Source organism: Pan troglodytes, chromosome 1 (assembly GCF_028858775.2).
Source record: "Pan troglodytes isolate AG18354 chromosome 1, NHGRI_mPanTro3-v2.0_pri, whole genome shotgun sequence".
Taxonomy (NCBI): Eukaryota; Metazoa; Chordata; class Mammalia; order Primates; family Hominidae; genus Pan; species Pan troglodytes.
In genome coordinates this window covers 141,296,373-141,320,798 of record NC_072398.2, presented here as the reverse complement: position 1 = coordinate 141,320,798, position 24,426 = coordinate 141,296,373, and the positions used below count along the sequence as shown (strand labels likewise).

Genomic DNA, 24,426 nt, shown 5'->3' with positions numbered 1-24,426 from the left:
ATCGTTTTTCATGGTCAGCTTTGAGATCTTTGCAGTTAGTCATGGATAACTGGATTTCTCTTAAGAGCATTTTCCCTACAATACTTCTGCGAATATGCCTTCCCTGTTTTTGTAGAGTCAGGACTCTGAGGCCAGTTTCAGAATCATGATGGTCATAGCCACTACCACCACCACCACCAGCCCTATATTCATTTCCCAGAAGCTAAAAGAGTCTTCCCAATCTTAACCTTTACGATTTGTGGTAAGTTTAAGGAAAGGGAGATAGGATTTATCCCTGTTCTGCAGTGGGAAAAACTGATGTGTGAGTTCATATTGAATTAGTCTCTCTGATTTCTGTGTGTGTTGTATTGACATGAATGTAAGTCATTCTGCTTGAGATAGGTTGAGCAGGGCATGGAAATCTAATAGGGTTATTTCATGAAGTTCCTTCATTTGTTAAAAGAAATTACTTCCTATCTATTGAACACCATATTTTTCAGGCATTGACAAATAGACATTGATTATCTCTAATCCTCCTGGTGTTATGCAGAGTGGGTAATAACCCTGTTTGGTTTTTTGGTTTTTTGGGTTTTTTTTTTGAGACTGAGTCTCGCCTTGTCACCCAGGCTGGAGTGCAGTGGCGCGATCTCGGCTCACTGCAAGCTCTGCCTCCCAGGTTCATGCCATTCTCCTGCCTCAGCCTCCCGAGTAGCTGGGACTACAGGCGCCCACCACCACGCTGGCTAATTTTTTGTATTTTTAGTAGAGACGGGGTTTCACCGTGTTAGCCAGGATGATCTCGATCTCCTGACTTCTTGATCTGCCCGCTCTGCCTCCCTAAGTGCTGGGATTACATGCGTGAGCCACCGTACCCGGCCAATAACCCTGTTTTATGTGAAGAAACTGAGGCAGGCAGAGACTCCAAGTCACACAGACAAGCTAAGGCCTGGACTCGGATCCAGATTTGTGCAGTCTCCAACACTAAAACATTTCCCTCACTGTATATCCTGCTCTCCTTGTTCTTGAACTAGACTATGTAAAGAAATTATCATGGTTTGTTTAGCCTTACCTACCCTTTCAGCAAAGGTTAAGTTAAAACTGTAGACAATATGGAGACAGTACAAATAGGGACATGAAAGGGTCAACATTTTTATGAATATTTTTGGCTTCCATGTAGTATGTATTAATTTTTTTCTAAGCAACCTAGGCATATGGAATTTATTGGCCTTCATGAGAATTTCTTGAGGCGATATTGACCACAAACAATATTGCTGGATCATAGGATATATGCGTACTAGGAACTGCATAATTTTACTGGGAACTGCACAGATAGTTGCCAACTTTATATCTCCACCAGTACTGCATAATGCCTTTTTTGTTGTTGTTGTTAACAAATATCCTGATTGCTGCCAACCTGATAAATGTTGATTATACCTAATGGTTTAATTTTGCCTTTTTCTGATTACTAGTGAGGCTGAACATGTCTTCATTTACTTAATTTAATTTCCCTTTTCCATGAATTGTCTTTTTATGTCTTTAGCCTGCCCTTTATTTTCTGTTGGGTCTCTTGCCTTTTTCTTGCAAGAACTTCTTGAGAGAATTTTTGTAATGTTTCTTGTGTATTCTAGAAATTAATTCCTCTTTGTCTTTAGACATTGTAACTTTCTTCTAGTGTGTCACTTTCCTAATAACTTTGTCTATGATGCCTTTCGGTAATAGCAACAATAAAATCTTTAGTTTTAATGTAGTTGTCTCATCACTTTATATTATTATGGTCTGTGCATTTTGAGTCATTTAAGAAATCCTCCCCTATTCTGGGCTCACAATGTTGTCTCTCCTCATTTTCTTTTATTAACTTCAAAGGTTACTCTTATTATTTGGGTTTTTAAACTCTGTAATTTGAGATACGAAGTATTAACCCAATTTTTATTTTTAAAAATCTGGTCATATTGTGAGCCAGTTTTCCCAGCACTATTTGCCAACTAGTACATTCTTTCTCCACAGAGTTTTGGTGCTACCCCTAGGATGTCAGTGCATATATGTAGATGTCTCTTTCTGAGATCTCTATTTGGTTCCAGTTGACTTAATTGTATGTTCTTGGGCCTTTGATACACTGTTTTATTTATTTATTTTTCAACTTTTATTTTAAGTTTAGGTGTACAAGTGTAGGTTTACTACAAAGGTAAACTCGTGTCATGGGGGTTTGTTATACAGATTATTTTATCACCCAGGTATTAAGCCTAGTACCCATTAGTTATTTTTCCTGATCCTCTTCCTTCTCCACTTTCCAAAAGGCCCCACTGTGTGTTATTTTCCTCTATGTGTCCATGTGTTCTCATCATTTAGCTCCCACTTGTAAGTGAGAACATGTGGTATTCGGTTTTCTGTTCCTGTGTTAGTTTGCAAAGGATAATGGCCTCCCACTCCATCCAAGTCCCTGCAGAGCACATGATCTTGTTCTTTTTTATGAATTTTTATGTTCTTTTTTATCAAGGAATACTACTCCTTGGTGTATATGTACCCCATTTCCTTTTTCCAGCCTGTCATTGATGGACATTTAGGTTGACTCCATTTCTTTACTATTGGATACACTGTTTTAATTGTTGCATGTACCTTTATATAACATGATTTTATTAGCATGACTTCTTGTGACATGTACATTTATATAACTTGACCTTATTGTTATGATTGATACATTAATATAAATTTTAAAGTTCAAGACTTTAAGATTATTTTGAGGCAGATTCCTTGCCCTTATTTGTATGTGTTAACTTTTTGCGGCTACACATTTTCTAAAAACACATTTCTAAAAGACACATTTTTCTAGAAATGTGTCGACCTATCTAGGAATATTGTTTAATTTCCTTACTTGGTAACACAATTTTAATATTGCTGACGTTACATTTTCTTCTGTTTTTTTTGTGTTTTTTTTTTTTTTTTGTCTTTTCTTCTTTTGTTAGCAGTTATGGCTCCCTTTCATACTTGGTCATCTGTGTAGGGCAGTGATGTGTCACTGCAAAGGCTTGTCCTCCTCTGTTGCTCTGTATGTGCTTGTAGAGCTATGATGTACATTCCTGGTATGGCTTTTGAATGAATGTTTTATGAGGTGTGATGCTTACTGACTGCATGGGTGAATACTCTTGAAAGTCTCTTAATTACAGATGTCTCTTTATTATTGGGACAACTTTGTCAGTTTCAGCTTGATTTTCTCCAAGTTTACTTTGCTCTAGTCTTCTCAGTTTAGTGGGTCTTATTCTTCCCCCTGTCTGCAATTTATGTCACACTGAATGCTAGGTCACTTTATTTGGTAAGTGGGTGTTTGTGTGCCTCTGCAGAGTACAATGTATTTTCCCCTTGTCTTTCTTTTTCTTTTTCTTTTTTTTTTTGAGACGAGAGTCTTGCTGTGTTGCCCAGGCTGGAGTGCAATGGCACAATCTCGGCTCACTGCAGCCTCTGCCTCCTGGGTTCAAATGATTCTCCTGTCTCAGCCTCCTGAGTGGCTGGGATTACAGGTGCACATTGCCACATCTGGCTAATTTTTTGTATTTTAGTAGAGACGGGGTTTCACCATGTTGCCCAGGCTGGTCTCAAACTCCTGAGCTCAGACAATCCACCTGCCTCGGCCTCCCAAAGTGCTAGGATTACAGGCATGAGCCACCGCGACCGGCACCACCTTGGTTTTTAAAATGTGATGAAACCATGTTGTGTACATAGCATGGCTTATTATTATAAGTAAATTTGAAATCATGATGGGGACAAATTTAGGTCTCAAAATAGATATTGTGTGACAAGGTTAGGCTAAGACATGTTAACCTTGGCCAATAGTTATAGGATTACGTAGATAATAGCTGTATTTTTTTTTCTAGTGTCTGTAGTTCTTCAGGTGCTTTATGGACACAGGAGAGAGTTGCAGTCTTTTTAGTTAACTGCTGAGATTTACCAAGCTTGTACAAAGTCTGATAAAATCATAATATAGAATGTTCTAGGGTCCGAAACCTGCTGAGACGGATAAGACTGATATCTGTGGGTTGTTGGAATTGTTCTCGTATTGTGCTTTAAATGGGATTTATTAGCTATTCTCTTGAGTTTGATTATAACAGCCCTAGCTAGTGACCTGACTAAACTTACATGCTCATTAGAGGACTTTATCAGTATGGAAGTTCTCCATTTCTCATTCAGATTCCTCTGTGCTCCCCTTAGCAGCTGTCCTACCAGCCTTCCCTCTTATTCAATTATTGTAATATAATTGGCAGCCAAACTACTTCATCCATTCAACAGGAGACATTTGCTGAGCTCCAAATTATTAAATCTTAGTCCCCGCCCCTCCCCATCATCCCCACCTCCTGTGTACTGGTCATTTTGTTAAGTTCTGAGGATGCAATGTGAGTATGAAATGGTGCCTAACCTCTGAAGATAGACTCATAAACCACTAACTGGAACTTAACTTTTTTATAACTTAAGGCACTTTATAGCAATATATTGTGATGATAATGATAGAGAGTAGGGCACATAGAAGGGAGTGTTTTGTTCTTTCTTGTTTGTGAGGAAGGAATTCCTGAAGGAGGGGATTTTGGTGCTGAATTTTGAGAGGCTGAGATCATTTACCAGGCCGAGGTGGAGAAAGGACAGACTGAGGAAACAGCCCAGGTTCAGAGCCCCAAAGGGCTCAGTGAATGTGGAACATGGACTAGGAGTGAATGGAGCCAAGCGATGGTGGTACAGAGGGGAGAAGAGGCTGGAGGTGCCTACTGGCTTGGGTTCTTGGTCAAACCCATGTCTAGGGCCATGCATTTCATTTCTGAAAGTGTGAACTTTATCCTGACAGCATTATGGAGTCATTAAAGGTAAAATTAAGTGTTGCAATCACTGTTTTCAGATATGTGAAAAGAAAGCAGGGAGAAGTTTAGTGGCTACCATCATAATCCAGGCAGACATCATGAGGACCCAAACTAAGGTGATGAAGGTGAGAAAGGAAAGGCGAGACTGGATTGAAGAAATGATTAGGAGAAATAATTAGTTATTGATTAGATGGAAAGTAGGAAGGGAGTAAGAGGAAGGAAAAAGATGATTCTTGATTCTTCTGGTTTTGATGACTTACATCTGAAGGTGTCATTAGTAAGGATGAAAAACATAAGAAGTTTAGGGACAATTGTGAGTTCAAGTTGAAGTGGAGTTGGGGTGTCTGTGGGGCATTCTTTTGATCTTAAGAGGCCTGAGCCCCAGGAGAGAAGTAAGGGCTGGAGACAATTATTGAAGAGTGACTAGGATTGATCGTGGTAGCCATGAATGTCGTTGAAACTCCACAGGGATGGCCAAAGGATCAAAGACTGAGCAGACAAAAGAAGAGGAAAATCTGAAAACAAAAGTGACAACATTGAGTACCAGGTGCTTTTTGTTTGTTTGTTTTTATATATTATACAATTCTTACAACAATCTCCTGTGAAATAATTATGTTATTGTCTTTTACAGACAGGGTGTCTAAACCTCAGGTGAGCAACTTGCCACGCTGCCCAGAGAGTAAATAGGGAAAAGCTGTCAGGTCCTATCAGGGCACAGAAGGGTCCGGTAGAGTGAAGATTGAATATAGGAGATTGGATCTGACAGTTAGGTATTCAGTGGGTAGTCAGAAGACCTCTAAAGCCTAACACTGGATTGTCACCAGTGAGGAAAGAGGAGGAGTTAAGAAGTGGGGGCATCAAATGGAGAGAGAGCAAGAGAGCACAGGCAGGAGAGCGAGCAGATGCACGCGGGTGTGTACACGTTTGTGAGGAGTTGTGTGTATGTGTGTGATAGTGATTAGAGCTTATAGTTTGGTTGAGAATAGTGGTGAGGAAGTGACTACAAGTAGAAGAGGAAATCATTAATGGAGTAAAGTTCCAGAAAAGATAGGGGGGCCAAGTTCTAGAGCACAAGCATACTCAAAGGGGTTGTTATAAAAGGGAATTGGGACGTTTATTCTATTGGGACAGGAGAAGAAGAGGAAGAGATATGTGTGGCTGTAGGTGAATATGCAAGTGGATGGGAAAGAAGTTGAGAAAGTTTGTTCCTGATGGCTTGGATATTTTCAGTAAAGGAGGAGATAAAATCTGCTGAGAGTGTGGGGCCTTGAGGAGACAGCTGGAAGTTAGTAACAGTTACCTTTGTAAAAGGAGCCCAGTGCTTTAGGATGAGTGATAGCTGTGTATCATTGAAGGCCCAGTTGTAGTTTTGTCAGTGGTGGTTAGGTGCTGACGGAGGATTTTTTTTTTCTGTTTGATAGAGTACTGTAATATGAATAGCATGAATGACCTTTTAAAATAGAACGCACAGGCCCTGCCTGAAACATTAAGTCTGGATGGTGATTTAAAGATTGGACAGGAGGAGAGAAGGAGCAGCAGACTTAACATTAGGGAACTTGAGTTCTAGTCCTAGTTCTTCCATTTAATGGAAGACGGGGAGTTCTTCCTCCTCATCTTTCAATGGAGGAAGTTGCATTTAATGTCCTCTCAAGTCTTCTGTAGCTCTCAGAACTTCTGTGAGATTTGCACATCATTAGACAAAAATGAGTGGAGAAGAGAGTAAGAGCAGCTAGAGTCCTATCACTTATCATTTATGGGTTCTTCTGATGGCAGCGCTAATCCCAGAGCCTTTGGGAAGTTGACAGCATGAACAGCAGGACAGCTGTTAGATAACCGTACCCAGGTGTCTGCAGTTGTGTCTGTACATGGCAATGGGAGAGGGTTAGCAAGTCAGAAAAGGGGAAGGACAGGAGCATGAATCTGTGATGGGATTTGCGCGTGGGGTAGACAGTTTGGATTTACCCTTTGCCCCTCCTGCTGAGTGCCACAGTTTCCTGAGGAATCACTGGTAGCAGATAATTTAGTCGTTTCATAAGAGAAGGTGATGCTCTTTGCATTCATCTCTATGTTGTTTCTCTCTCTCTCTCTGTGGTTGCATTTTCTTTTTTCTAGGCTCATTTCTCACTCTTCGTTAAAAGTGTAGTATTGTAGAAGAGAATCGAACAGTTGGAGAAGGCTAAGTATTCAGAGGATCTTACCTTAAGAGTCCTTTCTCCTTTCCGTTTCCAGCACTGCACCTTGAATATCTTTACCTATAGATTTTGAAGGATTTCATCACTCTTCTGAGTTGGCTGTATTCTTCCTCTGGAAGGTGTACTTATTCTTCAAAGCCATTTAACTGTCTGAGCCCCCTTTTAAGAACAGGGATAACATCTTAAAGCCCTCAAGGTGTGGTTAGCATTAAAAGGTGAATCCAGTCAGATGAGTGGCTCCAGAGATTATTGTAATAATTTAACAAGCCTAAGCAGGTGATAGGACACTCCTTTGTAAATTAAGCCTCTAATCTTTCTTTATGCTCATGCCGATTTGAGAGAAACCTGGGAATTTCCTTTTCCCCCGTTAAGCTATTACACAACTTAATGCTTGGAAAATTCTTCACAGGAAGAAACAGGGTGTAACAGTTTTTGTGAGGCATCTTTTAAAAATGCACCCTTTTAGCTGAAGTCTGAGTATACAATTGCCTCTCCACCCCTTTGCTCTAGTTTCTTTTTGAGAGTCTTAATTTCTCCACATAATTATATACTCTTCAAAGTGAAAATAGTTAAAAAATTAAAACCACTTAAACTGAAAGTTAAAACATTGTTCATAAATATGTTCTTCCATTTCCTGAGAAACAACAGGAAAGATTGCTTTCTCAAACTAAGTAGCCTGAGTATGAAGTCAGACCAATAGAGATCAAAGATTCACGCATCATCACACAATGGGAAATTTTTAGTCATTTTTCTAACCACAAAAATAAGTCTAATGCTAGTTCTGTGGGTTTGTTTTGTTGCCTGTGGCATCAAGATATGTATGTATAATTCAGAATGTACCTTTGGCATATTTGAAATTGTCTTAGCCTAATGTGACTATCTAGTGTGTCTGAAAGAGCCTATTTTCAAGATATATTTGATGAGTATGAACATACTACATATGCAGCAATGGAAAATAGCCTTCTTGGGCATTAAATTTAGGAAGAATGTAGAAAACCAGCTGACTTTTTGTATCTGTTTAGCATCTAAAATTAAAATTAAACTTGCTAGATCAGTAAATAATTGCATAGCTATGCTAGTAGCAAAAGTTTAGCAGCTCATGTTGAACACTGAACCATATTGAAAAAGGCATCTGCTACAGTAATCTCTCTCTCTCTCTCACACACACACACTCTCAGGTAAGGATAACAGCATTTATTAATATTTCTCTATTTCCAGAAATAAGATATGAGAGGTTATTTTAAAGAAAGAAAGTAAATGCTCTTATGATTGGCAGATTTTTATCTGTGGGATACAAGTAAGATGAGGGAGCAGTATATGCCTGCAGTATTCATCTGTCATTAATTTGTGTCAAATAATGTGATTCTGTATTCCTCAAATGTTGTAAAATAGGTAAACATTTTGTCTTTCACAGAAAGATAGAAAGTCAGATCTCCAAGCAGTTTACTGCTATGATCTCAGCTTCCTTTTCAAATCCCTTAGGTATTTTAAACCTAAGTCTTTATATTTAAAATGGGTCTCTTGTAGACAGTATATATTTGGGTCTTGTTTTCTTTATCTACTCTGACAATCTGTGTCTTTTAATTGGTGTGTTTAGGTAATTTACATGTAAAGTGGTTATTGATACAGTTGGATTAATATCCACCATGCTTGTAACTGTTTTCTATTCATTGCATGTGCTCTGTTTCTCCCCCCACATTTACTGCCTACTGTGGTTTTAAGTTAACATTTCATATAATTCCGTTTTATCTCCTCTTTTAGAATGTCAATTATACTTTCTTTTTAAAAAGGTTTTAGTGATTACCCTAGAGTTTATAATTGATTTTAGTTTCTTAAAACAAAAAAATACCCCAAAACATATGTATGTGTATGCATAGAAAAAAATTTGAAGGCTTTTCAACAAGACATTAAGAGTAATTATCGGGGTCAGGCACGGTGGCTCATGCCTGTAATCTCAGCATTTTGGGAGGTGAGGCAGGTGGATCACCTGAGGTTGGGAGTTCAAGACCAGCCTGACCAACATGGAGAAACCCCGTCTCTACTAAAAAATAGAAAATTAGCCGGGTGTGGTGGCGCATGCCTGTAATCCCAGTTACTCGGAGGCTGAGGCAGGAGAATTGCTTGAACCTGGGAGATGGAGGTTGCGGTGAGCTGAGATCACACCATTGCATTCCAGCCTGGGCAACAAGAGCGAAACTCCATCTCAAAAAAAAAAAAAGTAATTATCTCTGAGTGGAGATTATAGGTGATTTTGACTTTTTATAATTTTCTGTATTATCTGATTTTTAAAAAAAATAACAAGCAGGTATTTTATAATCAGAAACAAAGCTTTTTCCATTTTGGTGAGAAAGAAAGAGGTAAATCACAGCAAAATAAGCTGAAAATCTATGATTCTAAAATGTATACCCTCTCTCTGCTTCCACCTTGAGATAAGCACATTATCCCATAATTACCTGCACTCCACTAGTGGGAAAAAGGAAAGGGGTTTACTGCTTTTAAGCTTGCATTGGAAAGGTTGTCAGCCCCTGTCCTATACCTTCTGTGCCTACACAGTGAAAATTGAATCCTCAGAATGACTTGGAATCAGTCTACCCTGTGGTTTGACATAAAGTTTTCTACATATGTAAAGTTAACCAGGCCCCACTATTTCTGCATTATTGAGGTTCTCCTCTAAGTAGAATGTCTTTTTGCTCTTCACTATCTTTCAAAAAATAATGAGTAGGATTAGGGCACTTGAAAACCACTTTAAGGTATAGCCTTTGCCGGGCAAGGTGGCACACGCCTGTAATCACAGCACTTTGGGAGGCCGAGGTGGGTGGATCACCTGAGGTCAGGAGTTTGAGACCAGCCTGGCCAACATGGTGAAACCCCGTCTCTACTAAAAATACAAAAATTAGCCGGGCGTGGTGGCAGGCACCTGTAGTCCCAGCTAGTCAGGAGGCTGAGGCAGGAGAATCACTTGGACCTGGGAGGCAGAGATTGCTGTGAGCAGAGATGTCACGCTACTGCACTCCAGCCTGAGCGACAAGAGTGAAACTCCATCTCAAAAAAAGTATAGCTTTTCATGACAACTTTGTAATACTTTTTTTGTTTGCTGTTATGAAATATCTCCTTTTGGGTGGGGTGGAGAGGGGATGTCAGGTAGTATCTGTGATAATAGGTGAAGAGATGATAGCTAATGTGAGGCTGTTGGTCCATCTGGATTTCAGGGAACTCACCTCCCCACCTTGTGAAATATTAGAGAAAATTACCATTACTGTTCTCATGATGTTAATTATATCTTCTGAAGTTTTAGAGGTTTACATATAAACCAAACCCAAATTAAGGTTTAAGAAAGTGGCATGACTTAGTGCAAACAGATGAAATGTTGATTTCTTTAAAAGTTGTCTTAATACTAATGGATCTTGCAGGTGTTTTCAAGAAAGTTATAAATTTTGTAAGTATAATTTTAGTAAATAAAATTTTGTAAATATAGTTTTAATTTTGGACTTTTTTTTTCCTTCCTTACTTGCTGCATCAAAGTGAACAAATGACAAGTGAAATTTTTTTGAGTCTTCTGAGAGAAGGAAGTTTATAAAAGCAGATGCCTTTTTCTGTACTTCCAGGTCAAAAATTGTAGGCCTCCATTTTAATATAGCTTATTGTTAGAACAAGGAAATTTCATTTAAGACAAGAATTGAAGTCATAGTTACATTCTGTTTAAAACTAATAGAATTAAACATTTTGACATAAATAAAACAATTAGAAAACTTTACAAAATAAATGTAAAAAGAATTCATTCACAATACACTGATTATTACAGCTATGTTAAAGTCTACAATTGAACACAAAATATAAACAATTGTTATTTAAGGGATTATAAGTAAATTTAATAAATTTTCTTTACAAAATTTTTGGTGAGATATCCTATAAGAAGTAGAGGGGTCAGAAATCAAATTTCTGGGATGCTTATTAAGATAAGCTTGAAATGTAATTGAATTTTTAAATTCGCATTACAAGTCATAATAGTAGACTATTCGGTAAATGTAGGGAGTAATGGTAGGTAATAGCAAAGCTAGGTAATTTGACTCTTTTTTTTTTTTAAGCTCATTTTCAAATGAGAGACTCCATACACGGAGATAGTAGTGTCGAACAATGATAAAAATTCTAGGAGTTGTTACTATCTTAACACATTTATCTAAGCATTTACCTATGTTGCCTTGGTGCCTTTGACTGCTGACATTGGACCCTTTCGTCTGTTTTTAACTTGTCGAAATTGTTGTTATAACATTTATCTGCCTCTGTTCCTCGGGTATAGCTGTGAAAATAGAAATGGTTCGGGGTTAAGGATTGTGAATGGGAGGAAGAAATAATCCTCTCATTATTTTCAATACAGGGAAAGAGGATTATTTGTAACCCTGAGCTTTTACCCCAAAAGGACATAAAGTATAATAGGTGATCTTTGCTTTTATAAATGTGAACCATAATAACTACTCTTGGGAAAGGATTGATAGGCCCTATTTTCTACTTGCCTTTTCATCCATTTATTTCGTGATAATTCCTCTATGTTTCCTAATCATTTGCTCTTTGAAAAAAGTGAGAGCTTGTGATCAGTCCTGCACGGAAGCCAGTACACAATCTAGGTATTAGAGCAGAGAGGCTACCTTCCATTTTGTGCTTCCAAGAGGTGGTTGTAAATAGGAAAGTGAAAATTGTTAAATGACAAAAATTACTTTGAAGTAAATTTCTCTGCCTGTTTTAGAACTTAACTCTAGATGAAGAATCAGTATATTTTGGGGGGCAGTAATAGTAAGACCAAAAAGCAACATTTTTACAGCAGTGTCAGAATATCTATTTGCCAAGTATTATTTCCACTTTATGGATGGGGCCTAAAAGCCAGATAGTTTGTTTGACTTGAAGGTCACTGGTTAATGAGCCTCTTATTACTACATAGGTTTTCACCCGTGCTGAGCAAGAAAGCTTACAAATCTCCTACCTAAGGCAGGCTTATATCCGAACCATTCCAAGATAAAGAAAATGTACAATTTAAGCTTTTCTGGAAGAAAGGAAAACCTCAACACTTTCTGATCTCTCTCAGATCAATAGCATTTTAAACTAAATCTTTTATGCGAAAAGTTAATTAAGGCAACTCCAATTCCTTTCTTAACAGAAATGGTTTTACATCATCCTCCATGAAGTAACCAACCAAAGACAGGCCCACCTTCATCTTTCTCCTTAGGAAGTTTATTGATCCCAGGGCTCTTTACTCTTACACGTCCAATTTTAAAATGTACACGTGGCCGGGCACAGTGGCTCACGCCTGTAATCCTAGCACTTTGTGAGGCCAGGGGGGGCAGATCATGAGGTCAAGAGATCGAGACCATCCTGGCCAACATGGTGAAACCCTGTCTCTACTAAAAATAAAAAAATTAGCTGAGCGTGGTGGTGCACGGCTGTAACCAAAGCTACTTGGGAGTCTGAGGCAGGAGAATCACTTGAACCTGGGAGGTGGAGGTTGCAGTGAGCCGAGATCCCGCCACTGCACTCCAGCCTGGCAACAGAGCAAGACTCTATCTCAAAAAAAAAAAAAAAAAAAATATATATATATATATATATAGTATATATATATGTAGTATATATATACTATATATAGTATATATAGTATATATATATGTAGTATATATATACTATATATAGTATATATAGTATATATATTATATAGTATATATAGTATATATAGTATATATAGTATATATAGTATATATATAGTATATATAGTATATATAGTGTATATATAGTATATATATAGTATATATGTAGTATATATATAGTATATATAGTATATATATATACACAGATGCATTTTGTACTTATTTTTAAGATTTTCCTTGAAATTCTTTTTAACGTTCTCCATTCCCCCGTTTAAAGTTACTTAGAAGGGCTGTTATAGGAAACCTCATTTGCTGCAGATCTGATTATCTTCTGGGATAAAGATAGGTAGAAGTTGCAGGGAGACATACTTTAGGTTAATGCAAGGAACAAATCAACTTCAAAGCCATGCAGAGCTGGGCTGAATTGCTGGGTGCTGTCCAGGGCCTTAGCATCAAGGGCACTTTTGAGAGTCTGTCCATCCTTGGCCAAGGGAGTAGAGAGATTTGAAACTTCATGGGAGGGTGGGGCAGAGATGCTTTCTAAGGTTACACAGTGTGTACATACCATTCAGTCACAAGCTTTGTGCTAGAAAAGCCCATGCTTAAATACCACCTCTGTCCCCTGCTAACTGTGTGACCCTAGGAAAGTAAGCTAAATTCACTAAGCCTCAGTTTCCCCCTCTTTAAAATGAGGTCAAAATGATAAGAGGATTATCATGTGACTTTAACATACATAAGGCACTTGGTTTAGTTATTCCTTCCCACTGACTTTGTGATTCTATAGTTTTTCATTCTGTGCCTTTTTTCCTTTCTTTCTTTCTTCTTTTCTTGCTCTCCAGTTCATTCATTGTAGAGCCATTAATGGTTTTTTCACCTTGTATTGTCCTCTTCTTTATTAATACCTGTGCCTTAGGGCCTACTAGTGGTGCCAGGGATTCCCTGAGCTCCTTTGGTAGCATCACTGTCCATGTCACATATCTGGACAAGTCAGCGAAGAGGTATTGGTCCTCTGTATCCTTTGGACTTGGCATATGGGCATCCCTGAAGACTTTTACAAAGCCAAGATTCATTGCTACTTTAGCTTTCCTGTGTTGTGTACTATAACACGTTCTGCTCCATGAAAGCATCAGATAGCAGTTGGATATAGATGGAGAAAAAGGTTTTGTACAGGGACTTATGGATGTAGAAATCTATGCTGGTAACATTTATTTTTTCTTCATCTAAGTTTCTGTTTTTGGAGCCAGGCTTCTAATTACAAATAATTGTATTTGACAGAGAAGAAGAATATCAGATCCTGAAGGGCCAGAATGATTCATCCTCTTTAAGGGGAACATGTAACATAACTTTGGGGAATAGCTATAGATACTAAAGGGGCAACATAAAACATTTATTGATTACAAAGTGTATGAAGACCCACTTGCTTGGCAGAGTGATATCATTTAGAAAAGTGGTAGAATCTCATTCGTACACACTTCATGACTAAAAGAGCTGGTTATACCGTTAGATTGTTAAAGCTAGAAGGAGGCTTTCAGGTCACTCTATGCAGTGATTTTCTTCTATTAATAATAAAATGGAGATCAGAAGAGTGAAGTGACTTTTTCCTTGAAACATAACTCTTAATACTAAAAAAGGCAAGTCAGGGAGATGTGGGCCCTAATTTTGTTGTTATTTTCTTACATCTAGTGTACCACCCTGACTCCAGCCTCTGGACCTGGGAGTCATTTCATTGTAGCTCAAAGAAGGCTATATATACCCTGTTAGCCCATACTGCTTACTAAGTTGTTAATGAAAAAGTTCTTGTTCTTCGTAAGAGATCCGTCTTTTGTCCATGTTAAATGATGTTATGAAATTTTTGGTTTATTTGGTTGTTCTATGTTAGGAATAATTGAAGTAGGCCAGTCTTTGGACAGTTTAGTTCTCCTGTGTTTAGCACTTTTTGTATTTCTTCTCTGTGCTGGATGTATTTATGTTTTTCAGTCTTTCTGTGAGTTAACTCTAGGAGATGGGTATAACTGTATCCATTTTTGTCAGATGATAAAAAGAGGCTTGAAATGCTTAAACAACTTGTTCCAGGTTATACAGCTTATAAACTGGAACTGGATCCCAGGTGAGTTTTCCAGAGCACATGTTCATAATTGCTGTCTTTTTTTTACATTTCCTGCTTCCTTTACTACCTGAGTATTGGGGGAACAGGATGTGGAACTGAAGATTTTACTGTAACAAATGATCCAAGGAAGATCATCTGGCCTGACCCCTTGGCTTCCAGCAGGAAGGGTGTTTTCTCCCGTGATTTCATGGATGAGATATTCAAGGCCTTGTTTTTATTTATTTTTTGGTTTGCTGTTTCAAAATAAAAAGGCTTTTAGTTCTTTGTTATTATAAAAGTAATAAATTCCCATGTAAAGAAAATATAGGAAATAAGGAGAATTAAAAATGACCTTTGTAGTTCCCTAGTCAGATGATGAAGAGTGGATTCAGATAGCTGTATCCCCTCACTAGCCATTTGACTTTGGGCAAGTTTTATAGCCTTTTCATGCCTCAGTTCCCTGTATGTAAAACAAGAATAATAATAGTGCCTGCCTTATATAGTTGTTATGAGGATTACATGGGCTGTTATTTGTGAAGCATTTAGAACAGTGACTGGCACACAGCAAGTGCAGCACAAGCGTTGGTTGGATAAAATAAAGGGCTGCCCATGTAGATAGTCTTCTGGTCTGTGGCCCCTGGAGGAAGAGGCAGAGGCAGACCCAAAATGTAGATCACGCAGTACACAAGTGGGTAATGGGCTGAGCTGTGTGTTGAAGCAGAGACAGGAAGAGGCGGCCTGGGAACCTCAGTTTCTTTTTGCCTCCTTAGTGATCCTAATAACCTGGAATATTAATAAACTTATGTCCCTCACTTTCAAGATGCTGAAAATGATTATGCTTCTTTTTTTTTCCTCCTAGCTTTCAGAGAGCCCATGGAAACCAAGCCTGTTTATTTGAGATTTTTCTGTTGCAGGGTAGGCCAGACATGAATTTCCTTTCATGTGATATTTTCTGTGGTCTGTGTTAGTTTAGTTCTTCCTTTGTTTTCTTGTGCTTTGGTGTGAAGAAAGAAGATGCCCTGTTTATAAAGCCTTGGTCTTTCATGTATCATGCATTCTTAAACTAATTCCAGTTGCTCTGACCCTTTGAGATTTTAAAATTGCTTTGTTCCGGTTTTTAAGTACTTTTGAAATATTAAAAATGTTCATGAGGGAGTGGGTCATGGGAAAAATTTCCCAGGGCTGTTTGTTCTTAGAAAATTGTGAATTTGCATGGAGAGGTTTTATGCTGGGTTAAATTCTGCCAGGTGCATTGGTCACTTGAACTTGAGTCTGGTTCTTTTGATATTTAAATCCGTGCTGTTATGGCATAAAGTGCAGAGCTGGAACCTCTTAAAACTAAATGCCTGCTATGTTGAGCTCTTGCCCCATTGTCCCATCAAAGAAAGGTCTTAACCAGTACTTGGGTTTGCATTGAGGCACCATGTCAATAGTGAGGATCAAAAGATTGGTCTGTTCTGTTTTTTGTCTTTGAACCAAGACTTTCCAAAAAGAACATAGACTTGTTTTGAATATTGCCGCCTCTGGGTGTGAGTGATTATGCAAGTCAGTAGCATTTTTGTTTTTTTGTTTTGAAAAAACTGTTCAACATAGATGCAGAGGTAAGAAATTGCAAGAAAAACAAAAACACTTTTTCAAACTTGTACAAAGCCATCTCTGAATGCAGGTGGTCCTCAGTTTACAAGGATTTGTAATTCTTCCTTCATCTGATGAAAGACACCACTATCCACCAGTTACCATTTGAACACTTTCCATAATGTATCCTTCTCATTTAACTCCCAGATGCAATGAAGTGCCAAGCCCTCTCAATTCTATCTTAAATTTTATCTGGTATCTCTTGACTGTGCTGTGGGCTGCTGCAGTCCACAGCTCCAGTTGCGGCCTCCATCATGTTTTGCCTGGACTGCTGCAGCTGCCTCTGAACTCCAGTGCTCTCTATACATTGGAACCTTATGTCAGTGACCTCCTTAACACCCTCCAGTGAATTCTCATTATCCTTGAAACTCCTTAATAAGGAGTTAAAAGCCAGAGTCCTTAAGACATCAAGACCTTGCCCCAGGAAACCTCAGCCTCCATCTCTAGTCTAGAGTACTAGCTTTACCTACCCCCGACCCCTCACCATCTTCCAGACACAAAAAACTTCTTCCTGTACTTCTTATTGGCTAAGTTTTCATGACAATAAGCTTTGACTACAGGGTATGTCTGATGTCTAGCACACTTTTTCCCCTTCTGCTCCTTCACTTTTGTTTGGCTAACTCCTGTGTCTTCTTTTGGTTTTAATGTCCTTCCAGAAGCTGTCTAACCCCTAAACTGGATTAGGTCCCCTTGCTGTTTCCATAGAACATTTTACATCTCCAACATTTCACTTATTACATTGATTTGCCTTTTCTAATAGATTTCAAGCCCCATAAGGGCATAAATATGTCTATCTTGTTTCCCACTGTATCCCAATACCCAGCACACAGTAGGATCTCCCATGTTTTTGAATGCATGTGGTCCAGATCATTCCCTTATTATTACTTGTAGTAGTGCTTAGCACACAACCTGTGAATGAATTTCATTCCTTTAAAGGGAGTTTTCAAAAACCATTCTTGTTGACTACTTTGCTTAATTGTACTAAATATGTATAAACATGAAATTATATATATATATATATACTTTCTGTGCTTATAGTTTTTATAAAACTATTAAAACATTTTAAAATCGCAAATACAAATAATATATTAAAACCTTTGAATTTTAAATTAATAAGATGAATGCTTTTTTGCCAACGCTAAATCACTTATGTTGATTTTTTAAAATATGAAGTTGTTCCATTGGGTCCAAATATGTACTTAAGGCATATGAGTCTTTTGACTGATAGTAGTAATGTAGAGAATACTTATTTGCATAAATAAGTTATTCAGAAGCACATTATGAACTCGAAAGCCTTGCTTGCTAGCTCAGGACTATCAGAACTTATCAGACCGTAAATCTGCCAGTGAATAGTTCTTTAGTTACAATTTTAATGATTTTAATGACTTACAACTTTTTTGTTAGAGCTGTAAATGTCCTGTTCATTCAAAGATGATGTTGCCATTTCAGAATTACTGACATCAACTCCAAATATATATCTAATTCAACTATTGGCAGAATCAGGAACAGGAATATGTTTGTAAATTTTAGTTCTTAGAGATATGGAAAATTTTTAAGGTTTTCAGCATGCAGCCAAGTGTCAGACTGTTGAAGGAAGTCAATAGATTATAGAAATGACTCATTCAGATTATTTTGAAAACAACTTGAACAGAACTCTTTGTTATCATTGCCTCCTCTTTATAATTTTTGAACTGCTGAAACAAAACCTTTGCTCTACAATACCTGCATGTGTAGCACATACCTTCATGTCATTTGACCTTCCCTTGGTGTGTTTCTGTGGATTATGTATCAAGTCTGCATCTGTCCTTTCCTCATCAGCCTGAAGCAGTTACTATAGTACATTCCTTCACTGTTTGTCATTTTATGGTGCCATGAAATCAAAGTCTTGCTCAATGACAGTCTTAAATTACATTTTATCATTGCCGTGTGTGCTTATCAGCACCCCAGGAGTACTGATCACTGATGAGGAATGCTCGGTGATGTGGCAATTATAAATACACACTTGGGCATGGTATTGCTAAAGGGGTCATTCAGATGGTCCAGTGTGCATTTATATCAGTTTTCTTTAGATTAACATTAAGATGAAAACACAGATTGAAAGATTATTCTGGAGAAGTCATAGACTCTTGAATGTGTTGGTAGTTTTTTAGAGATCCTTAGACCCCTGTTTGAGAACACTTGCTTATAGCATTCATAGACTGTGTACAAAAATACAGCCAGATTATTGTGTTTCTGGAAGTGTTCTGGCTTTTGTAGGCCATTCCTTTAGTTCTCTACTTTTCTTTAGCCTTTGAGCCTATCCCTACATCTTAGAAAACCCCTTCTTGGTGAGAGGAATGTCAAGCTTTGTTTTCTGGTCTCAGGAAGGCCCAATAGGCTCTCTGTTGGGGTCTCTCTCTGGCTATTTCTGGTTACCTAGGTAACCCTGCAGCCCATCCCCTCAGGAGCATGGAGAATACACACCTGTTGAGGAGGGAATAGAGAGGGCAGGGCAGCAAAGAGAGTTAAGGGCGGCATGAGGATTTCAAGTGTATCAATCAGATAGATACTTACACTTAACATTAAAAGGAAAAATCGGTGTGATGTCGACCCCCAAGTCGAAGGTATTTTATTAAGCCAAACAACATCAGGGTAGCAAGTCACTTAGTATTTGTGTATTTTTTTAACTGTTTTATTGAGATATAATTCATATACCATACAATTGGCCCACTTAGAGTGTATAATCCAACAGTGTTTATAGTACATTTAGAATCATGTGACCATTACCACATCAATTTTAGAGCATTTTATCACCCGAAAAGAAACTCTGTCCCCAGTTAACATCATTCTCCATCCTTTTCAGTCTCACCAGCCCCTGACCAACATTAGTCTGTAGATTTGCCTATTAAGGACATTTAGAATAAATGAAATAATACAATATATACTTTTTCATAAATTATGTAGTCACTTTTTGACTGGCTTCTCTCATATTTTTAAGGTTCAGCTACATTGCATCATGTGTCAGTATTTCATTTCTTTTTATTGCCAGATCATATCCCATTGTATAAATATGCCAGATTTTAAAGTGTACCATTCTGTAATGTTAAGTATATTCACATTGTTTTGAAACAGATCTCTGGGACTTTTTCATCTTACAAAACTGAAACTATATACACCACATTTTATTTACCCATTCTCATAGATTGGGTTGTTTTCCACATTTGGGCAGTTGTGTATAATGCTGTGAACATTTGTATGCACGTTTTTAGGTGGAGATATATTTTCATTTTTCTCACGTTTATTCTGCCTAGGAGTGGAATTGAAGGGCTAGTCATCTGGTTATTCTTTAACATTGTGAGGAACTGCCAAGCTGTTTTCCGAACTGGCTGCACCATTTTGCATTCCCACCAGCAATGTCGTTTTTGATTTGCATTTTTCTAATAACTAAGGATGTAGAACATCTTTTCATGTGAAGACATTTAATTAAAATTTTTTCCTTAAAATAATGTTTTACTAGATTCTCAGGGTTATAACTTAGAAAGGAAACATCCTTTTAGAATTCTTCAAGGATACTAATTGTAACCCAAATTATGAGGATTGAAAGACAAAGAGTAAATGGCTGCCCTCATTGTAAGGACTGACTGTTGGCAGGTTAGGTTTTAAGTAGAAATGGTTTAGCAGTCTCATTTTCAGGAACATACTAAATGGAGTCCTGAACTGGGTTATCTATGATAAGCAAAGGAGGAAAGAGAAAAAGAGGCAGATGGGCCAATGTAAGCCATTCCCTTTCAAGATGCTCAATTACTAGCACAATCAAGCCAAAGAATGGCCTTCAAATGATGAGAAAATACATAAGCCATCTATACATTTTCTAGTACCTTGTTTGGTGTCTGGCACAAAATATTTATTCTGGGTTTTGAAGAAGATAGAACCTTGAATGCAGCTGACACACCAAGATTTTGAATCATAAAATGTAGGGATTAGAAGCTAATGATTCCTGCAGGAAACATTATAGTAAGTAAAAACAGGCTGCGCAAACCATCCCTGGGTTAAATTCTTAAAGCTACTGGGCTCCTTCAGGTTATGCAAATTTCTTCAAAACTACATCTGATCTCTCCCATGATTCCCTCAACACATGCATGAAAGGTATATGTGAATTCCATGACACGAATGAGGTTTATTTATGTAAATATACCTCAGCATATTCCCCCACCCCCCACCAAATAAGGCACATCAATTTTTTACAATAATAAAGAGCTAATTGTTGAGTTCTAACTATATGCCAGGCACGTGCTAAGCAGTGTATATTGTGTCATTTAATTGACACAGCAACTCGATGAAGTTGATCCTACTCTTATTCCTGTATTACAGAAAAGGAAATTTAGGTTCAGCAAGACCAAGTAATATGCCCAGTATCATACCAGCTCTAAAGAGGCTACCGGAGAATTCTAGGCTTCTGGTCAGTGCTCTCAACCACTGAACACAAAAATGTCTTTCTTATTCCTTTTAGTCTGCTGCAGTAATTGGGAGGATATAGAATGAGAACTTTTTAAGTATTGACACTGTATTTTTTGTTGTTGTCTTTTTGTTTTGTTTTGTTTTGTTTTTGAGACAGAATCTCACTGTATCGCCCAGGCTGGAGTGCAGTGGTATGATCTTTGCTCATTGCAACCTCTGCCTTCTAGGTTCAAGTGATTCTGCTGCATCAGCCTCCCAAGTAGCTGGGAGTACACACGCATGCCACCATGCCCGGCTAATTTTTGTACTTTTAGCAGAGATGGGGTTTCGCTATGTTGGCCAGGCTGGTCTCGAGCTCCTGACCTCAGGTGATCCGCCTACCTCGACCTCCCAAAGTGCTGAGATTACAGGCGTGAGCCACTGCACCCAGCCAACACTGCGTTATTTTGACTGAGATTTTGTGATTGCTACCTTGGCCTGTGGTAACTAGAATAACCAGTTTAGAGAAGAACGTAAATGACCTGATGGAGCTGAAAAACACAGCATGAGAACTTCGTGAACCATACGCAAGTATCAATAGCCGAATCGATCAGGATCAACTTTATCAAATAAAGCGAGAAGACAAGATTAGAGAAAAAAGAATAAAAAGGAGCAAACAAAGCCTCCAAGAAATATGGGGCTATGTGAAAAGACCAAATCTATGTTTGATTGGTGTACGTGAAAGTGATGGGGAGAATGGAACCAAGTTGGAAGATACACTTCAGGATATTATCCAGGAGAACTTCCCCAACCTAGCAAGACATGCCAACATTCAAATTCAGGAAATACAGAGAACACCACAAAGATACTCCTCAGGAAGAGCAACCACAAGACACATAATCATCAGATTCACCAAGGCAGAAATGAAGGAAAAAATGTTAAGGGCAACCAGAGAGAAAGGTCGGGTTACCCACAAAGGGAAGCCCATCAGACTCAGCAGATCTCTCGGCAGAAACCCTACAAGCCAGAAGAGAGTGGGGACCAATATTCAACATTCTTAAAGAAAAGAATTTTCACAGGGCGTGGTGGCTCAATCCTGTAATCCCAGCACTTTGGGAGGCTGAGGCAGGCGGATCACAAGGTCAGGAGTTTGAGACCAGCCTGACCAGTGTGGTGAAACCCTGTCTCTACTAAAAATACAAAAATTAGCTGGCCATGATGGTGCACACCTGCAGTCCCAGCTACTCAGGAGGCTGAGGCCGGAGAATTGCTTGAACCCAGGAGGCAGAGGTTGCAGTGAGCAAAGATTGCACCACTGCACTCTAGCCTGGGTGACAGAGCAAGACTCCATCTCAAAAAAAAGAAAAAGAATTTTCAACCCAGAATTTCATATCCAGCCAAAGTAAGCTGCCTTTTAGTTTTTCTAAAAAACTGATAGAGATGCCAGGTGTGGTGACTTACACCTGTAATCCCAGCACTTTGGGAGGCTGAGGCGGGTGGATCACGAGGTCAGGAGATAGAGGCCATCCTGGCTAATGTGGTGAAACCCTGTCTCTACTAAAAATACAAAAAATTAGCTAGGCGTGGTGGCACGTGCCTGTAGTCCCAGCTACATGGGAGGCTGAGGCAGGAGAATCGCTTGAACCCGGGAGGCAGAGGTTGCAGTGAGCCAAGATTGTGTCACTGCACTCTAGCCTGGGCGACAAAGCGAGACTCTGTATCAAAAAAAAAAAAAAAAAAAAAAGATAGAAACTAAAGGTGTCTCCTGGCCTTAGTTTTCTAAGTCAAGAAGAGAGTCTAGTTAAATTTTGTGTACTTTTACTACAGATTTCCTATGTTTTTGCAAAATTTTCTCTTAAGTTGGTGCATTTAGAAGGGAAACTAAATAAATATTTTGTCACTGAAGAGATGAGAGACATTTGACACCCCCTCCCCACCTTCCCCTCAGAATTCAACCTGATAATGCAGAGGCTTTCACAGCCATCTAGTCCCAACATTGTCTGTAAGATGCTTCAAGATAGAACTTTAAGGAAAACACATGTAGGAGGCAGTGACCAGGGGTACTTGGAAATAGGTACCCTTTCCAATTTAGCTTTGTGAACATTTGTTCAATTTGGTAGTTTTTAAGCTAACTAATAGCATTGTGGGTATTTTATTCTTGGATTTAAATTTGGGTAATTTCTGTAGGACGCTGAAATACCTTCTACCTAGACATAGAATTCAACTTTAAATAATTCTACTTTAAGTCGGTTCCTGGGATGAGGTACTTAGTAATACAGTATTGAAGTGGTAGATGGTGAAGTTACTTCCTGTGGTGGTGTTTCATTCATGTCTCAGGTTGCAAAGTTATGTAAGTTGTTTACAGCAAAATACTAGTGAGGAAGAGTTCATTTGCCACTGCTAGAAGGTACAGACTCCCGGCATTTAGTATGATGACTATCTTTGGTCTTTTCTTGCAGCTGTCTTGTTTATAGAGTCAAATTATCTTATGTCTATCTAGGGTTAAATGTCACAGTCTCATGGGTAATGTAACAAAGTTTGTATTTTGTGCTTTGTTAAAGAAAGCTAGTAGGTGATTACTTGCGGTTGAATCGGTATTTGGAGACTCATTAATGATTAATTGAAAACACACACAAGCACTTTTTTGGTAACCGCTTGCGCATAGCGGTCTTTTGGGGTTCAGATATTTAGCAGATACCCCCTTCCCTCTCCTAAAAATATACATTTATTTTATATTGTGTTAGACTTAAAGTATATTTGAACAGAATATGAAGTTTATGATTCTTAAACTATTTGCATTTACATATGGTATAATTACTCTTAGGTCTCTGATGGTAATAGATGTCCATTTTTTTTCATTAATACTCTTGTTTCTTTCTGGTGTTTACAGGAATACTAACAAAATACCTTAACTATCATCTCAAAAGTTAATGATAAATGTTAATAAACTTCATTATAAAACTGTTCGGTGATTTACAATTTGAAAATATTGGCAACCCGTAGTACCTGGTACCTACGGTTTGGAACATGTGGTGAATGGATTTATTTCAATACCTTCAGTGGCTCTTTTCTGAAAAAGTCCATTGAAAATCTTATGAGGCCTTTTTTGTACTTTTGCCTTTTTGTTTGTTTGTTTGTTTGTTTTGTTTTGCTTGCTTACTCCTAAATACTACCTCATATTTGTCCACTTTTACTTTTGGGCACTTACAGCTTTTACCTTCATTTGGCATTGGGGCCATTATGTTTCTATTGACCTAGTATTGTTCACTTCCTTGGATGATCTCTTCCTCATTACCTGGCAATCTCTGGCAAAATTTCACACTTATATTTTATAAATTGGGAAATCACTTTCCTGAGAGTGTATTCCGTCTGCAACGTAAATGCAAGTTCTTTTGGGACAAGTGCCATAGTTTAAACGTAAATTATTCATTGACAGTAGCAAGCGTTGTGCAAACTATGCAGTGCTTTCTCAGTAAGTGCTCATTGAGTTGCCCTGTGTGCATGATGGCCAGCTGTGTTATCTGGATGTGGAACATAGCGTTCTGCTATCTGTTTTCAGAAATGTCGCATATCCCTTCCAGGGCAGACCACTCGCTGCCAAGGCATAGGGTCGAAAACTGCCCAGTGGGGTGGAAAGCAAAGGCAGTTGG

General features: G+C 38.3%; 1 protein-coding gene across 12 annotated transcripts in view; it reads left to right on the top strand.

Annotated features, from left to right (window-relative positions):
• The window catches only part of LRRC8D (leucine rich repeat containing 8 VRAC subunit D), a 140,343-nt gene that overhangs the window by 27,113 nt on the left and 88,804 nt on the right, over nucleotides 1–24,426 (top strand). The gene's annotated exons all lie outside the window — the stretch shown is intronic.